The sequence below is a fragment of the Tursiops truncatus genome, chromosome 8 (genome assembly GCF_011762595.2).
Source record: "Tursiops truncatus isolate mTurTru1 chromosome 8, mTurTru1.mat.Y, whole genome shotgun sequence".
In the NCBI taxonomy this organism is placed as follows: domain Eukaryota; kingdom Metazoa; phylum Chordata; class Mammalia; order Artiodactyla; family Delphinidae; genus Tursiops; species Tursiops truncatus.
Window position 1 is genome coordinate 30,097,243 of NC_047041.1, and position 18,980 is coordinate 30,116,222.

Sequence of the window (18,980 nt, forward strand, 5' to 3'; positions counted from 1 at the left end):
TTGCGGTACGCAGGCCCCTCACCGCCGTGGCCTCTCCTGCTGCGGAGCACAGGCTCCGGACGTGTAGGCCCAGTGGCCACGGCCCACGGGCCCAGCCGCTCCGCGGCACGCGGAATCCTCCCGGACTGGGGCACAAACCCGTGTCCCCTGCATCGGCAGGCGGACTCTCAACCACTACGCCACCAGGGAAACCCTGGTCTAATGTCTTTTGCCTTAAACATCATCTCTGGATCATGGCAGTTCAGTGCAGACCAGAGCTATTCACAAGAAACTGACAAATCAGTGTGCCAGTGTTAATTTGGACAAAGGAATATCTGCTAGGTAAAAATATGACTATTAAAGAATCATATCCAATAATTTATGCATTCTTTTCCACTGAGATACCTATATGAGTAATATAATCAAGAGCATAGTTTTCTTGGTTTATTTGGAGACAGAGCAAAAGGCCCTGGGTGATCTTAAAGGACGGTTCCTTCAGATTTTATCTGTTACCCCATTCTCCCTCACAGACCAGATACTCCAGACAGAACAAGTAGATATTGCTGCAGACAAATGCGTCTATATGTCAATCCTTACTCTGTTAAAATTATATAAAAGAAACAAAAGTTATAAAACTCTATAAGAACCAAGACAATGCGAGGGTTTATTAACACTTGAGAGATTTCAATAAATTTCTGAAATTAACAAAATGATAATACTGGTGTTTCAGTACTTGTTTCATAAAATTCTGTGTTTGATACTCATTTTATTTTTTAAAAACATATTAAGAATTTATAAAAAACTTAAGAATCATTGAAATAAGTTAGTTAATGCATTTTAAATATAAACATTTATAAGAATATTCTAGGACATAAAATTTATTAGCACTTGTCAAATATGTATTATCTTTCTAAAATAAATTATCAAAATAAATTGTTAAAATAGAAAACAACTTATTTTCATAGTCTTTTGTTTCATCATTTGTAAATGAATTTTTCCTATACATGAACTAATTTCAATATTCTCATCTTCATACCTAAAATTTTGGGGAAATCCTCCACTTTGCTGTCATAACTCAATAATTTGTCTCCATTAATTGTGTGAACTTGGTCATGAGGAATAATAAAGTGCTGAATTTTTCAAACAATTTACATTTTAACATTTTTTGTATCATTTTCTGGGCTATCTGTTTTGATAGTGTCACTCTCACTGCTTTCTAGTGTGTTTTTTTGAATTGGAGAGAAAGGGGTAGAGTTTCAAGTGGTATCCTGTACAGTTGAATGTTATCTATCACAGGGGACCACAGAACATGGCTGAGAATGGATGCGTTTACATGGATCTCATAAGCAAGTCATTTTTTTTAAAGTGATTATATCATGATTTAGAGACCTAATGTTCTTTATTTTCAAAAAATTAATTTTTAAAAAATTAATTAATTTATTTATTTATTTTTGGCTGCATTGGGTCTTTGTTGCTGTGCACGGGCTTTCTTTAGTTGTGTCAAGAGGGGGCTACTCTTTGTTGCAGTCCATGGGCTTCTCATTGCGGTGGCTTCTCTTCGTTGCGGAGCATGGGCTCTAGGCGCACAGGCGTCAGTAGTTGCAGCATGTGGGCTCAGTAGTTGTGGCTCGTGGGCTTTAGAGCGCAGGCTTAGTTGTGGTGCATGGGCTTAGCTGCTCTGCGGCATGTGGGATCTTCTCAGACCAGGGCTTGAACCCGGGTCCCTGCACTGGCAGTCGGATTCTTAAACACTGCGTCACCAGGGAAGCCCCAGCAAGCCATTTTTGACCACCGCTGGTTTTTGGGAACCATTTCCTGATTGACTGCCTAAATTTGGCGGGTGGGTCATCTTAATTTTTGAGATTGTGACCTATCTCCATTCCCATCAACTGACTAAATTCTATAAGATAATGAGTAATGGTGGAGAAAACTGGTTCAAAATCATTCATTTAATCTGGATATGGCAAAATACCTTGAAGCAAATGAAATATTAGGATGAATGTCTCTTATGCAATGTACTTGCCTCTTCAAACTGAAAGCACTCCACTCTGCAGTCATCCAAAAACTGGCGGGTATAGGACTTTCCAAGATGTGTAAAGTATTTATCATTGGAGGAAGAGTAGATCAAATTCTATATTTAACCTCTTGCTTGAGTGGTTTCATCAGCTTGCATATTTGTACAAGAAGGGGTCAGGATCTACTTAATCGTTTGTGTTTGTCAGTGTTTGGGAAATTTTGAAAAGAATTTTGGTTTTGGAAAAAATTGGCACATATCCTCAGTGATGCTATACCAGGAATATGGCTCATTTCCTAACATCTGGATTATATTAATCCCATTAGCATTGGACTCATGGTTAAAATGGTCTGGCAGCAAGGTGATTAGATGAGTTCCCAAATTGAGGAAAACTAGCAGTGAGGGTCCTTGGGTTATGACTCATAGGGAAAATTCCTCCCATCCCTACAGTCCTGTCTAGTTCTGTTAGTATCTTTGTATTTAGGTGTCTGGAACAGACTCACTCGGATTCTTGGCCACCCTCTAGTTAAATAAGAGTCAAAGCAAAAGGACAGTGCTTGGTCCTTTGTTGTTTCAGAATAAATGCCATTTTCTTTCTAACCCACCTCCCTTCCTCCTTACCTTTTCTCCTTCCGTCTTTTTCTATTATGTTGCCCCTTTCCTTCTTTACTCTCCTTCCTTCCTTCCTTTTTCTTCTTCCTTTCTTCCTCCCTCCCTGCTTCACTCATTCTCTGCCTTCCTTTCTCACTCTATTCTTTGTTTCCTCTCTCCCTCCTTACCTTCCTTCCAATGTCAGAGGGCAAATTACAAGATCCCTGTTGCTCAGCCAATTTTAGTGATAAAGTCCTCAAAAAAAAAGAGCAAAACTTACATTCTACATTTAAGGCAACTAAACAAGGAGTGAAGCCTTTGCTTCTATCCATAAACTTTTACTTTGGACAAAAGAATGGGCTATACTTGCTCTGTCCCTGAACAGAAAAGAGTGCAAAAAGAAAATAGTGATAAATAAATCACCTGCCAACATTTTGATTCTATAAAAGAGGCTCAGTGAGGCAGAGGATCAAAGTATCTCCTTCCAAACCCCCACCCTCAAGTGAAGGTCTTCAGAATCCCAAGCAGCAGAGGCCACCATATCTGTGCTAATGGCCTTTCTGTTCTGGAATCTCGATGTCTGCAGGCCCCTATCAATCCCACATCTATTATACTTGTAGATAACAAGATCTCCTCACCAAGGCAGAATTGCTTCTCACAGAGGTGATATCTCCTTCTCTTTTAGTTTTCTGAATTTAGCATGTAGTTGTTACATTTAATGGGTATAATTGTGTGCTTTATTTCTAGCACTATTTGAAAGGCTTTTATCAACTCCCCTTGAAATGAACACATGGGAAGAAGAGCTCCTGGGGAATAGACTTCAGCACATGCAAGCCTTCTTTGGTCTAAAAGCAAAAGACTAACTAGATGCTGAAACTTTAAACCTTATGAAGCAGCTAAGGTGTATGTATATGTGTGTGGGGGCTTCCTGGCATAGTGGAGTATAATTTTTTCCTAAGAAAATGAAATGACTAACTGATAATTTGACCTACAGGGAAAAAAGTGGCTTATAATTTTTTCTCTGTGCAATGTGTAATATTACTTTAGCTGGCAAGATCAGCTTTAGCAGTTTAGCATGTATTAAGAAGTAGTAGGAGGAATACATAGTATCCTAGACTATCCCAGTCAGCAGTCTGAACTTCTAATCCTAGCATTAACTTTATCTTTTGGTGTGGTTTTGAGGAAGTTTCTCAATGTCTTCGAACCTGTTTTCCAATGTAATATAAAGGGATTAGGTTAGATGACCTCTAGGTGTACTTTAGGGGTCTATGTAAGTCTGTTATCCCTAAATCACATTCTTATGTATTCCAGATGAGGCTAATCTGGTCTGGAATACTTGAATATTGACTTAGTAAATCAATATCGACTTAGTAAATATTGATACTTGATTATTGACTTAGTTACTTGAATATTGACTTAGTAAATCTTCCCTAAAGGGCTTAACATATCTTAGAAGAAAATAATTTTTTAATTAAAAAATATGATGGAGAACTAATGATTTCATTTTTACCTTGTGTAAGAATTTTAAATGAAAATTGAAATTTAAAATTGTTAAAATCAGTTGTTTCTTAAGAACAGTAGTGCTAAGAATTTTCCTGCAAATTTAGAGTTCAAAAACAACAAATATTGAACCTATGTTATTGGGCGGAACTGATTCTTTTTTTTTTTTTCACAACTCACACACACACACTATATTTTATTTTTACAAGAGATAAATAAACTGACACCAAGCATTGTAAATGGATGACCGTAACAAAAGCAACAATGATTGCAATTACCAAAACGAAACACACTCATACTATGTCATAATATTGACATTCAGTCCAGTAATCCTCCACTGTAACAGCTCCTTTACTTTGCAGTGAAAATTGATTTGTATATTTTTTTGCCTCTGAGTCCTTGTGGGATTTTTTTTTATTCAAACAGAAAGTCACAAAAATTATAATCATCCTCATCAGTCCCATGTAATTAATTTTTTTTCATCTTGATTTTTGTTAGCACTTTTATGAATTCATCAGTTTTCCATTAGAGGTCTGAAAATGCTTATTCATTCAGTTCAGCAGTATAGTCAGTTACCAGAAACCTGTACTTGTCAGAGTCTTTTCCATGAATTCTTTGAAGATGAAACCCTTTTATAGGAACATTTTTGCGAAAGCATCAGAGTACACCCAGAACTGTCTGTAAATAACAAAAGACTTAAAAATGACCACGGTTAAAGATTTAATGAAAGTTCATAATAATGCAATTGACAAGGAAATTTAGTTATTTCTAAGATATACATTTTAAAGTAATAACTAGAATTATGACTTATAATATTATACCAGACCATATAAGATTTTTAGAAATTTCATGTAATGTCTGAAACATTTATATTAACATATTTCCATACAAATAAACCAAAGAAAGTTTAGTATTAGTTGTTGTTTTTGTTTGTTTTTTTATACAGCAGGTTCTTATTAGTCATCAATTTTATACACATCAGTGTATACATGTCAATCCCAATCACCTAATTCAGCACACCACCATCCCCACCCCACTGTGGTTTTCCCCCCTTGGTGTCCATACATTTGTTCTCTACATCTGTGTCTCAACTACTGCCTTGCAAACCAGTTAATCTGTACCATTTTTCGAGGTTCCACATACATGTGTTAATATACAATATTTGTTTTTCTCTTTCTGACTTACTTCACTCTGTACGACAGTCTCTAGGTCCATCCACATCTCAACAAATGACTCAATTTCGTTCCTTTCTATGGCTGAGTAATATTCCATTGTATATGTGTACCACATCGTCTTTATCCATTCATCTGTCAATGGGCATTTAGGTTGCTTCCATGACCTGACTATTGTAAATAGTGCTTCAATGAACATTTATTATGTGTCTTTTTGAATTATGGTTTTCTCTGGGTATATGCCCAGTAGTGGGATTGCTGGATCATATGCTAATTTTATTTTTGGTTTTTCAAGGAACCTCCATAGTGTTCTCCATATTGGCTGTATCAGTTTACATTCCCACCAACAGTGCAAGAGGGTTCCCTTTTCTCCACACCCTCTCCAGCATTTGTTGTTTGTAGATTTTCTGATGACGCCCATTCTAACTGGTGTGAGGTGATACCTCATTGTAGTTTTGATTTGCATTTCTCTAATAATTAGTGACATTGAGAAGCTTTTCATGTGCTTCTTGGCCATCTGTATGTCTTCTTTAGAGGAATGTCTATTTAGGTCTTCTGCCCATTTTTGGATTGGGTTGTTTGTTTTTTAATACTGAGCTGCATGAGCTACTTATATATTTTGGAGATTAATCCTTTGTCCGTAGATTCGTTTGTGAATATTTTCTCCCATTCTGAGGGTTGTCTTTTGGTCTTGTTTATGGTTTCCTTTGCTGTGCAAAAGCTTTGACATTTCATTAGGTCCCATTTATTTACTTTTGTTTTTATTTCCATTACTCTAGGAGGTGGATCAAAAAAGATCTTGCTGTGATTTATGTCATAGAGAGTTCTGCCTATGTTATACTCTAAGAGTTTTATAGTGTCTGGCCTTACATTTAGGTCTCTAATCCATTTTGAGTTTATTTTTGTGTATGGTGTTAGGGAGTGTTCTAATTTCATTCTTTACATGTAGCTGTCCAGTTTTCCCAGCACCACCTATTGAAGAGACTGTCTTTTCTCCATTGTCTATCCTTGCCTCCTTTGTCATAGATTAGTTGACCATAGGTGCATGGGTTTATATCTGGGCTTTCTATCTTATTCCATTGAACTATGTTTCTGTTTTTGTTCCAGTACCATGTTGTCTTGACTACTGTAGCTTTGTAGTATAGCCTGAAGTCAGGGAGTCTGATTCCTCCAGCTCCTTTTTTTTCCCTCAAGACTGCTTCAGCTATTCTGGGACTTTTCGGTCTCCATACAAATTTTAAGATGATTTGTTCTAGTTCTGTATAAAATGCCATTGGTAATTTGATAGGGATTGCATGGAATCTGTAGATTGCTTTGGGTATTATAGTCATTTTCACAATATTGATTCTTCCAATCCAAGAATATGGTATATCTCTCCATCTGTTGTTATCATCTTTAATTTCTTTCATCAGTGTCTTACAGTTTTCTGTATACAGGTCTTTTGTTTCCCTAGGTAGGTTTATTCCTAGGTATTTTATTCTTTTTGTTGCAGTGGTAAATGGGTGTGTTTCCATAATTTCTCTTTCAGATTTTTCATCATTAGTGTATAGGAATGCAAGAGATTTCTGTGCATTAATTTTGTATCCTGCTACTTTACCAAATTCATTGATTAGCTGTAGTAGTTTTCTGGGGCATTTTTAGGATTCTCTATGAATAGTATCATTTCATCTGCAAACAGTGACAATTTTACTTCTTCTTTTCCAATTTGTATTCCTTTTATTTCTTTTTCTTCTCTGATTGCCATGACTAGGAATTCCAAAACTATGTTGAATAATACTGGTTAGAGTGGACATCTTTGTCTCATTCCTGATCTTAGAGGAAATGCTTTCAGTTTTTCACCATTGAGAACGATGTTTGCTGTGGATTTGTTGTATATGGCCTTTATTATGTTGAGGTAGTTTCCCTCTGTGCCCACTTTCTGGAGAGTTTTTATCATAAATGGGTGTTGAATTTTGTCAAAAGCTTTTTCTGCATCTATTGATATGACCATATGGTTTTTATTCTTCACTTTGTTAATATGGTGTATCACACTGATTGATTTGCATATATTGAAGAATCCTTGCATCCCTGAGATAAATCCCACTTGATCGTGATGTATGATCCTTTTAATGTGTTGTTGGATTCTGTTTGCTAGTATTTTCTTGAGGATTTTTGCATCTATATTCATCAGTGATATTGGTCTGTAATTTTCTTTTTTTGTAGTATCTTTGTCTGGTTTTGGTATCAGGCTGATGGTGGCCTCATAGAATGAGGTTGGGAGTGTTCCTTCTGCAATTTTTTGGAAGAGTTTGAGAAGGATGGGTGTTAGCTCTTCTCTAAATGTTTGATAGAATTCACCTGTGAAGCCACCTGGTCCTGGACTTTCGTTTGTTGGAAGTTTTTTTTTTTTTTTTTTTTTTTTTTTTTTTGCAGTATGCGGGCCTCTCACTGTTGTGACCTCTCCTGTTGTGGAGCACAGGCTCCGGATGCGCAGGCTCAGTGGCCATGGCCCACAGGCCCAGCCAGTCCACAGCATGTGGGATCTTCTCAGACTGGGGCACGAACCCATGTCCCCTGCGTTGGCAGGCGGACTCTCAACCACTGCGCCACCAGGGAAGCCCTGTTGGAAGATTTTTAATCACAGTTTCAATTTCATTACTTGTGATTGGTCTGTTCATATTTTCTATTTCTTCCTGGTTCAGTCTTGGAAGGTTATACCTTTCTAAGAATTTGTCCATTTCTTCCAGGTTGTCCAGTTTATTGGCATAGAGTTGCTTGTAGTAGTCTCTTAGGATGCTTTGTATTTCTGCTGTGTCTGTTGTAACTTCTCATTTTTCATATCTAATTTTATTGATTTCAGTCCTCTCCCTCTTTTTCTTGATGAGTCTGGCTAATGGTTTATCAATTTTATTTATCTCCTCAAAGAACCTGCTTTTAGTTTTATTTATCTTTGTTATTGTTTCCTTGTTTCTATTTCATTTATTTCTGCTCTGATCTTTATGATTTCTTTCCTTCTGCTAACTTTGGCTTTTGTTTGTTCTTTCTGTAGTCCCTTTAGGTGTAAGGTTAGATTGTTTACTTGAGGTTTTTCTTGTTCCTTGAGGTAGGCTTGTATAGCTATAAACTTCCCTCTTAGAACTCTTTTTGCTGCATCCCATAGGTTTTGGATCATCGTGTTTTCATTGTCATTTGTCTCTAGGTATTTTTTGATTTCCTCTTTGATTTCTTCAGTGATCTCTTGGTTATTTAGTAATGTATTGTTTAACCTCCATGTATTTGTGTTTTTTACTTTTTTTCCTCCTGTAATTCATTTCTAATCTCATAGCGTTGTGGTCAGAAAAGATGCTTGATATGATTTCAATTTTCTTAAATTTACTGAGGCTTGATTTGTGACCCAAGATGTGATCTATCCTGGAGAATGTTCTGGGTGCACTTGAGAAGAAAGTGTAATCTGCTATTTTTGGATGGAATGCCCTATAAATATCAATTAAATCTATCTGGTCTATTGTGTCATTTAAAGCTTCTGTCCATTGGTGTACATGAGGTGTTAAAATACCCCACTATTATTGTGTTACTGTCGATTTCCTCTTTTATAGATGTTAGCAGTTGCCTTATGTATTCAGGTGCCCCTATGATGGGTGCATATTTATTTATAATTGTTATATCTTCTTCTTGGATTGATCCCTTGATCATTATGTAGTGTCCTTCCTGTCTCTTGTACCATTATTTATTTTAAAGTGTATTTTATCTGATATGAGTATAGCTACTCCAGCTTTCTTTTGATTTCCATTTGCATGGAATATCTTTTTCTGTCCCCTCACTTTCAGTCTGTATGTGTCCGTATGTCTGAAGTGGGTCTCTTGTAGACAGCATATAGATGGTTCTTGTTTTTGTAACCATTCAGCAAGCCTGTGTCTTTTGGTTGGAGCATTTAATCCATTTACCTTTAAGGTAATTATTGGTATGTATGTTCCTGTGACTATTTTCTTAATTGTTTAGGGTTTGTTCTTGTAGATCATTTTCTTCTCTTGTGTTTCCCACTTAGAGAAGTTTCTTTAGTATTTGTTGTAGAGCTGGTTTGGTGGTGCTGAATTCTCTTAGCTTTTGTTTATCTGTAAAGCTTTTGATTTCTCCATCAAATCTGAATGAGATCCTTGCCTGGTAGAGGAATCTTGGTTGTATGTTCTTCACTTTCATCACTTTAAGTATATCATGACACTCCCTTCTGGCTTGTAGAGTTTCTGCTGAGAAATCAGCTGTTAACCTTATGGGAGTTCCCTTGTATGTTATTTGTCCTTTTTCTCTTGCTGCTTTCAATAATTTTTCTTTTCTTTAATTTTTGCCAATTTGATTACTATGTGCCTTGGCATGTTTTTCCTTGGCTTTATCCTCTATGGGACTCTCTGTGCTTCCTGGACTTGGGTGGCTATTTTCTTTCCCATGTTAAAGAATTTTTCAACTATAATCTCTTCAAATATTTTCTTGGCTCCTTTCTCTCTCTCTTCTCCTTCTGAGACCCGTATAATGTGAATGTTGTTGTGTTTAATGTTGTCCCAGAGGTCTCTTAGGCTGTCTTCATTTCTTTTCATTCTTTTTTCTTTATTCTGTTCCACAGCAGTGAATTCCACCATTCTCTCTTCCAGGTCATTTATCCATTCTTCTGCCTCAGTTATTCTGCTATTGATTCCTTCTAGTGTATCTTTCATTTCAGTTACTGTATTGTTCATCTCTGTTTTTTTGTTCTTTAATTCTTCTAGGTCTTTGTTAAACATTTCTTGCATCTTCTCAATCTTTGCCTCCATTGTTTTTCTGAGGTCCTGGATCATCTTCACTATAATTATTCTGAATTCTTTTTCTGGAAGGTTGCATATCTCCACTTCATTTAGTTGTTTTTCTGAGGTTTTATCTTGTTCCTTCATCTGGTATATTGCCCTCTGCCTTTTCATGTTGTCTATCTTTCTGTGAATGTGGTTATTGTTCTGCAGGCTGCAGGATTGTACTTCTTCTTGCTTCTGCTGTCTGCCCTCTCGGAACTTATTCTTTCTCAAGTGAGGTTCTAAATTACAACTCAAGTGAAGTGAAGGATTAAGACATGAGATAATTCCAGCATGAAATCTGTAGATACTCACATTGAGCCTGTTTTTATTCGCATCTGTCCATTTATTCATTGGTTTATCCATTCAACACATTTTAATTGAGTAACAAGCCTGGGTTGAATCTCTAGGGATATAAAAATGAATAAGAAGCATTTTTGCACTCAATCTCTAGTACATCAGAAAGATATTTCTCCACTAGTGAATGCCTTTTAAAGTAAAGCCTCACTGATTTAAAGCCTGCTGATATAGTTAAATATTTTATTTAGTATACATAAATCTCATCTAGCAGAATGATGCAGAAAGGAAACACTTTAATGTTTTTCTGTGCTAATGTTTAGTTTTACTTGAAAGGCAAATCCAGTTAGAGTGCAGTAGGTAATTTTTCCCAAGAATCTATGAACTTAATGGTTCTTTAATTTTTTTTACAATAATATTTTTTAAATGTTTTGCCTCCAAACTCTGGGACCACCAATTCAATCATTTAGTGCATTACTTATTGATATATAGCATAGGCTGAATGTTAATTAGTTGTACTGAATTATCTCTTGCCTGTCACTTAAATGAAATAAAACAAACATTCACACATTTTATATTAAGTGGAATTTTGTACCCTTATTTAAAATTATTAATGTCTTAAGTATTGTTTAAATATTAGCTGATTATAGTGCAATTTAGATTTTTTTTTAAGTAAGGATACTTGTATCACATAAAAAGGCTGTGTCTAAAGAAATTTGAATATATCATAGTGTACCTTAGACTTCTGATTCTATAAGGAAATAAGAATCATGAAAAGTCTAGATCCAAAAGTACAACAATCTTTAAAATGTCACATTTTAATGTCTCTCTGTGTTAATCAGAATAGCAACTTACACTCCAGCTCTTTTCCCTAAAACTGTGGACCATGCTGTCCAAGCAGCCTTCAAGGTTTGGAGTGATAAGACCCAACTCAAATTCACTAGAGTTTTCTGGGACACTACTGACATATAATCATCTTCAAAAGCAGAGGTAATGATGATGAAAAGACTGTCTTTATTGAGGATGTCTCATTTTTTAATACACTCCACCTGAAGTGATAGGTTTTGTTCTTGTCTTGACAATTTTTCCACAATTATTTTCTGAGTTGTTTCCCTTTTAGAATATGGAGATTTATTTCCCATTTGAAGGATCATTTGGACCACGAGCGCATGCTTTTTCTCCTGGTGAGGGTCTGGGAGATGATGTTCACTTTGATGATGATGAACTCTGGACAAATGATTCCAAAGGTAAAGGTGAATAACCTTCAGTTAGAATTGATGTAATCCTATTCACTGAACTTGTGTAATCACTGATCTCAAAGAGTGGTGAAAGTTACAGAAATCCCTCATTTGGGAGAAAATTGCTTTTTCCATCTTATGTAAATAGGTTGTCAAAACATTGAGTTTTCCATCTCATATCCCCAACAGCAATTAAGGCAATAAAACAGAATCAACCAAAATGCTTTTTGATGTCTTAGAAGGTTAAGCTGACACTGCAGGGATTGTGTGGTAACACTACAAAGTTTGAATTGACCCAGGTTTTTTCCCTCCTATGGTTGAAGAAAGTGTAACATAGTTTGCTAATTGATCATTTAAACTTCAGCATGGTGGAAATAATTTATAGTGATTCACAAATAAAACATATTGTCATATATTCAGATATAAAACAATGACCTTTATTTCATGTTTTGCTGCTTTATGTTATATTCCTATTCTTCACTAACACTTTGACTAAATATCATATCAAGGGGTAGACAACACAGGCATTAAATATCAATCTATAATCTCTCTTCTTTCTTATTAGAAAAACAATGTGTCACTCTGTCCCCAAGCTGGCATAGAAAATATATCCTTCATAGTAAACTAATGAGCATTAGAAAAGCTTACTGTAAAAAATTCTCTAACTTGGGCAAATATGGAATTAGGAGGGTGTGTGTTTATATCAACTACATAGTAATAGTCATGTTTGCCAAGTACTTTCTGCCAGAAAGCTTGCCTGAATCAACAAGAATTACTGTGATTGGCATGTTTATTGTTTTTATGCAAATATTGCTAAATACTTTAAAACAACCTAAAGCTTCGAATTTGAATACCCCTAGTGTGTCTATTATTGCTTGCAGCTCAGCAATTTTTTTCATAGTGCCAAAATAGACTCTGGATAAACTCCATTATTAATTTATATTTCAATCTTTGTAGATACTGTACATTAGGCACTTACTATTTGCTGGGTCCTTTGGATATTAATAATATAAACAACAAAACTAATCTCTAGTACAGTGGTTGAATTCTTATAATGTGCTATGTGCTTTACCATTAAATACTGTCACTAATCCTGTAAGACTGGTTTCATTATCCTCACTTCACAGGTGAGGAATCTGTCTGGCTTCGGGGCCCATATGCCCTACCAGTACAGGATTCGCTATTTCTTTTACATATTCTAAACTAATTAAGTTTTTTTTTAAACATCTTTATTGGAGTATAATTGCTTTACAATGGTGTGTTAGTTTCTGCTTTATAACAAACTGAATCAGCTATACATATACGTATGCTCCCATATCTTCTCCCTCTTGTGTCTCCCTCCCATCCTCCCTATCCCACCCCTCTAGGTGGTCACAAAGCACCGAGCTGATCTCCCTGTGCTACGTGGTGCTTCCTACTAGCTATCTATTTTACATTTGGTAGTATATATAAGTCCATGTCACTCTCTCACTTCATCCCAGCTTACGCTTACCTCTCTCTGTGTCCTCAAGTCCATTCTCTACGTCTGAGTCCTTATTCCTGTCCTGCTCCTAGGTTCTTCAGAACCTTTTTTTTTTTTTTTTTAGATTCCATATATATGTGTTAGCATATGGTATTTATTTTTCTCTTTCTGACTTACTTCACTCTGTATGACAGACTCTAGGTCCATCTACCTCATTATAAATAACTCAATTTTGTTCCTTTTTATGGCTGAGTAATATTCCATTGTATATATGTGCTACATCTTCTTTATCCATTCATCTGTTGATGGACACTTAGGTTGCTTCCATCTCATGGCTATTGTAAACAGAGCTGCAATGAACATTGTGGTACATGACTCTTTTTGAATTATGGTTTTCTCAGGGTATATGCCCAGTAGTGGGATTGCTGGGTCGTATGGTAGTTCTATTTTTAGTTTTTTAAGGAACCTCCATACTGTTCTCCATAGTAGCTGTATATACTTGTACAGTTTTGTGGTGTCCAAATGTTCTTTTTCACTGAAAGTAAAGTGACCATAGTTTTTCCCTTATTCATTACTGCCTAATAACACAGCAGTCAAAGTGCACAACAAAATCAGTAATGGAATCTCAGTGGCTCCAACCTGCACCACTTGGGCACTTGCTGTGTCAGGGTCACTGACGAATGTATCCTTACAGATTTTGGTTTTTGTCCTTCTTCATTAAATATGCAACAAGGGAGAGATGTAATTAATAAGGCTTAAAGAATTTGTCTAAAAAATCTTTTAAAAGAACTGATTTTGGTGTGCTTCTACTTACATCATCAACACTGTGTTCCTTCATAGACATTAACCTGTTTGCTGCTGCTGCACATGAATTTGGCCACAACTTGGGCCCCCATCACTCCAGGGACCCCAAGGTTCTGATGTACCTTATCTGATATACACCCACTTTAACCAGAGGAAGATCTTCTCTGAGGATGATGTCAAAGGCATCTGGGCTTTCTGTGGTTTGCTGATGTTTGGTTTTCTTCTCATTCTAGAAGTATTCATTTGCCCTGCTAATTTCATAAAACAGCTTTTCTCAGTCTGTGTACTGTGGAACTCCAATGCTTCAAGAAGCAACTGAAAAGACTGTTCCAAGCTCAAATAACTGAGGGACTCATTCTAAGCTCTAGCCCTTTTCTTAGATTATCATGATGTCATGAAGCTCTAGGAAGTCCTCCAGGAAAGAAACTGGTTCACAGTTGTTTAATTCAACATCTCCTAAGTTTATTTGACCATAGACATTTCCCTCTTTTTCTCCCTCCTTCCCTCGCTACCTTTCTTCATTCCCACCATTAATATTGGTGGAACATCTCTGATATCCCATGGAATGAGGTTTCACAGCACCCCCTTTGAAAAATGCAGTCCTAAGACACATAACAGTGAGGAGTGATTTTCTCCATGAGTTTGTGGAAGTCCAGATCTGAGAGAATCGGGATTACCAGGTTGGCCGCCATTTACTTTTCACCCAAACTTTTAATCTTATTTTAAAAGGCATATTTTATAGTAATTTAGTTATCTCTGTACCTGTAGTTTAAGATTCTCCAAATCTTTTTCCCATCTCAGAAGAGAAGCTCATAATTGTATGCTGCACTTTAGCAAATGCATGGCTGGTGCAGACTAGAGAATACCATTTTATAAAATCCATCCTGTTAAAATTCATATAATTTATATTAAATTCATTCCAAATTTTGTATGAGAAAAGAAATTTCTGGGAGTTTCCTGGTGGCCTAGAGGTTAGGATTCTGGGCTTTCACTACCGTGGCCCGGGTTCAATCCCTGGTTAGGGGAACTGAGATCCTGCAAGCCATGCGGTAAATCCAAAAGAAAAAAAAAACCCCAGAAATTTCTATTAAAGGTGGGAGATTTATTAATTGAAATATATAATCTAATTAAAATATAACTTAACATAGAATCTAATTAATGAAGGACATGACATCTGTCTTTGGCCAGACCTAGGAGAAAATGTTCATTACCTATAGGTCCTGGGGACCGGGTAAAATAATTATTATGTTTGCTGCCAAAATACAATTTTCATTTCATTTTCTCACTCTCTGTGAAATTTTAAAATAGGGAGCTATTATTTTCCTTGTATCTGAAAATAAGTATATAATTTATACATGAAGATATACATTAAACTATACAAGAAGATACAGTAAGTCAGTGCTGATCGTGACTGGAAAATGTATTACAGTTTTCCCATTTTAATCCTTATATTGTCAACTTTATCCATCAGGACCCAACCAGGAGCCAGAAATCACTTTAGGTATTAAAACAGGATTAGAAGAGAAACAGAAACAACCCACAAATTAGCAACACCGAAAACCTCTACCAGCCCCTGGGGCTAGAGGGACACAGGGAGCAGATGATGTGACCAACCCAGCACCCTGAGTGATGAGGAATTAGAAAGCATGGTGGGGCTGCCTGGGAGGAGCTGGAACCACAGAGGGAGGGGCTGTCTACAGCGAACTGGAGACAGCCACCACTCCTCACAAGGAAGAGAGAGGAGAGGACAAGAAATACTGGTTTTTGTCCTGCTCTCTAGTGTCTCCCTTTGGCTGACCCTACCTAGAAGCCATTTGGCAAGAGGGCCCAGGAAAAGTACTAATTAGCAGAGGAAGTGTTGAAGATTGGAAGTTAAGAACATCAACCTCACCTTAAAGCTAAGCAGTGGCCCTTTCCCCAGACACAGGGAAACACAGGTCAGTATTTGAGACTAAATTAGGAATAAGCCACAATATATGATCTGAAGACGTTTTCCTATCTCATTTTAATCTAGACATCAAAACTAGAATGCTAATGGTTATTTTGCTTTTGAAAAGAATCTGGAGACAATCTGAAGAAAATCAAGGGACCATGTTGGGTCATTATTTTCTTACTTTTATGTCCAAGAAAGAGATCATTCAGTGGGCAAACTCCAGAGAAATGTGATCTAGACTTCACACTTGATGCTATTATGCAGTTACGAGGAGAAAAAATTATCTTTAAGGACACGTAAGTCAAATTTGAGGCCTAACATCAGTGGAATACCTGGGAAACACCCCAAGTTGACAGTCTTCAAATTCCCCAGTTCAGCTTTTCCCACCACTCTCCTTGTTTGCTATAGTCTGGCACATGTTTTTCCTTTTCCCTGAACAGAAGCTTTCTTCCATGCTGTGCCTTTGTGCTTGCAATTCCTTCTGCCTAGACTAATACTCTACTCCCAGGTATTTTCATGGCTGAGACTCTCTTGTCATCTGGTCTCAGTTTTAAGTGTATCTCCTTGAAGAGGCCTGCCTTAACATTCAGATATCCCCCCAGCCCTGCCTCTATAGGTTCACTTCATTTTACATTCTTAATAATATTTCTAACTAGCCAAAGTTGCTTTTTTTTTTTTTTTTTGCAATGTCTACTTTCTCCTTCTAATATCTAAGAGTTCTCGTCAATACTGTTTATGCAATATCCTGTATGCCTACAAGAGTGCCTGGCACAATGGTTTTGCTGGGTGCTAGGTAGGTTAGTTATTGTTAATTAATGATATATATCAGGTGCTTCCTGTGTGCCAGGCACTGTTGCAAATGCCCTCAATCCTCATATAACCTATAACACAAGTACTGTGACGATCCCATTTGTATAGTTAAGATTGAGTAACTTTTCTCCTCACTCTGCTCCAGCCACACTGGTCTCCTTGCTGCTTACCCCAATTATACCAGCACAATCTTACCTCAGGGCTATTGCACTTGCTGTTCTCTCTGCCAAGAGCATTCTTCCTCAGACAGTTCCATAGCTCTTGCCTTCACTGACCTTGCCTCAGGTCTTTTCTCAAATTTCACTTCCTCAGTGAGCCCTTCCCTGTCACCATATATAAATTACAACAGTCCTCCCTGAGCCCTCAACTCTCTATCTTGCTTTACTTTTCTCCTTTTCTCTCTCTCTACTAGAGTGTTCGCTTCATGAGGACCAGGATTTTGATGTGTTTTGTTCACTGTTGTATCACTGAGATTAGGGAGCTAATAAATGGCAGAGTTGGGATTTCGGTTGGTGTAACTGATTCCAAGCCCTGTGCTCTCCATCTCTATGTGAGCTCCACAGACTTAGCTAAGGACTGGATCACTGGAGAGGTAAAAGAAACAAATACACATCCTGTAGTCCATAACTTAGAAGGATTTATTTGTAATTTAGTTTATGTTCAGTCAGTTTATTACATTCTTTGCCTTAGACATGTCCCTTGCTTGGTCATAACTTTCCAACCAAAAATAAGGTCTTTCTTTGAAAATTCATTGTTATTAACAAGAATAAACTTTAGGGCCTTCATGTCGTGTTGGATGAATGTCCCAAGGGAATTAGTGAGCTTGGCTTTCCAGGAGACACCTAAGAGATTGATATTGCTGTCCAAGAACCTAACACTGGGATGACCACCTTTTTCACTTGCAGACCAGTGCTGAAGGGATGAAATCATCTTAGCAGCCAGGTTGAGGTAGAAGCCTTTGTTGGTAGTTCATGGTTGCAGTGAATTCCTGTCTATAATTTTCTGAAATTAACTAACTAGAGCATATAGAAAAAATTTAAATGTTAATCTCTTTAATGTATAGCATTATTAAGTTACATTTTGTGCATTTTGAGTTCATTCTCAATTTTATAATAGACTCAATCAAGAAAGGCAAACTATGGAAGATGGCTACCCCAAATTTATTAAAGATAACTTTCCTAGAATTGAAAATAAAATAGATGCAATGTATGACTAACCTGACAAGTTTTTCTATTCTAGAAAGTACTGTTTTTAAAAACTTTTAAGGTTGACTGTCATCTAAATATATCAATTTAAAGGATATATATATATCCTTAAATTTTATATATATATGGGGTTATTTAAAAAATCTTGGGGTATTACAGTAAATTTTGTCTTGTAGTTTTCTCCCTATTTTCCAGTCTTTATGTAATAAGTTTATTACTTTTTTGTATTTTACTTTTTAAATCAGAAAATTTATTGCTTAAAAATATGTAACAACTTCTACTTTAGTGAATTGAGGCAGCAAGGTGAGGTTAGGCTGTTTCAAAAATAGACTTTTTGATTCATTGTTTAAATATTAGGGATTTTAAAATACACTGAAATTGCTTGTTGTTAAAACCTCAGGCCCCGTTTCTCGAGCTGGTTTTCATTTCTATTATTCACTGCCAAACCCTGTTTTTTTTCCTTTTCAGAGACATTTGGGCATGAATGGGCTAGAATGTGTGTTCTATTCCTGGTTGTTTTCTCCTACAGTATTTTGTTAAAGCTGGCAGAGGTGGACATTCAGTGACCACCCTTTTTAACAAAACACAATACAAATTAAAATTCATTTAGGAATAGAGCCCAGGAAATTGTGTCTTGACTTTCAGATGTCATACTCGAATAAGAACTGAAAAGACTTTTATTTTTTCTTGCAGATTCTATTTATTTCTTTTGTGGATCAATCCAGTATGAATGCAGGATCTCTGACGACTATGCAATTCAAATGTTAAAAGTAAGTGACCTCCTAAATTGCTGATCTTCTGCTTTGTATCTTCAGCATCTAAAATAGTGGATTATGACATGATTGTGCATAAGTAGGTTAGGTAGGGCACTCTTACACCTTAATCTAGGGTGTAAATATGATTAAGTGTTTAAATTCTAGTTTAGTTCTCTTTTTTTAAGAGTATGTGAGCCCATTTCATGGGGCCATGGGCAAAAAAAAAAAGGACAGAATGAAAGAAAATCAGAGACTAGAGCAAAGCAACCATCAGAGAGTGTTTAAAAAATCATTACTTTATGCAGTTACAGAATCAAATCATTTGCCTTTTAGAAAAATAAAGATACTACTAAGTGTCGTTGTCAACACTGATCATTTACAATGCTTTAAGCTGAAGCCAAATTTTTTATCATAAATGTTCTTTGGT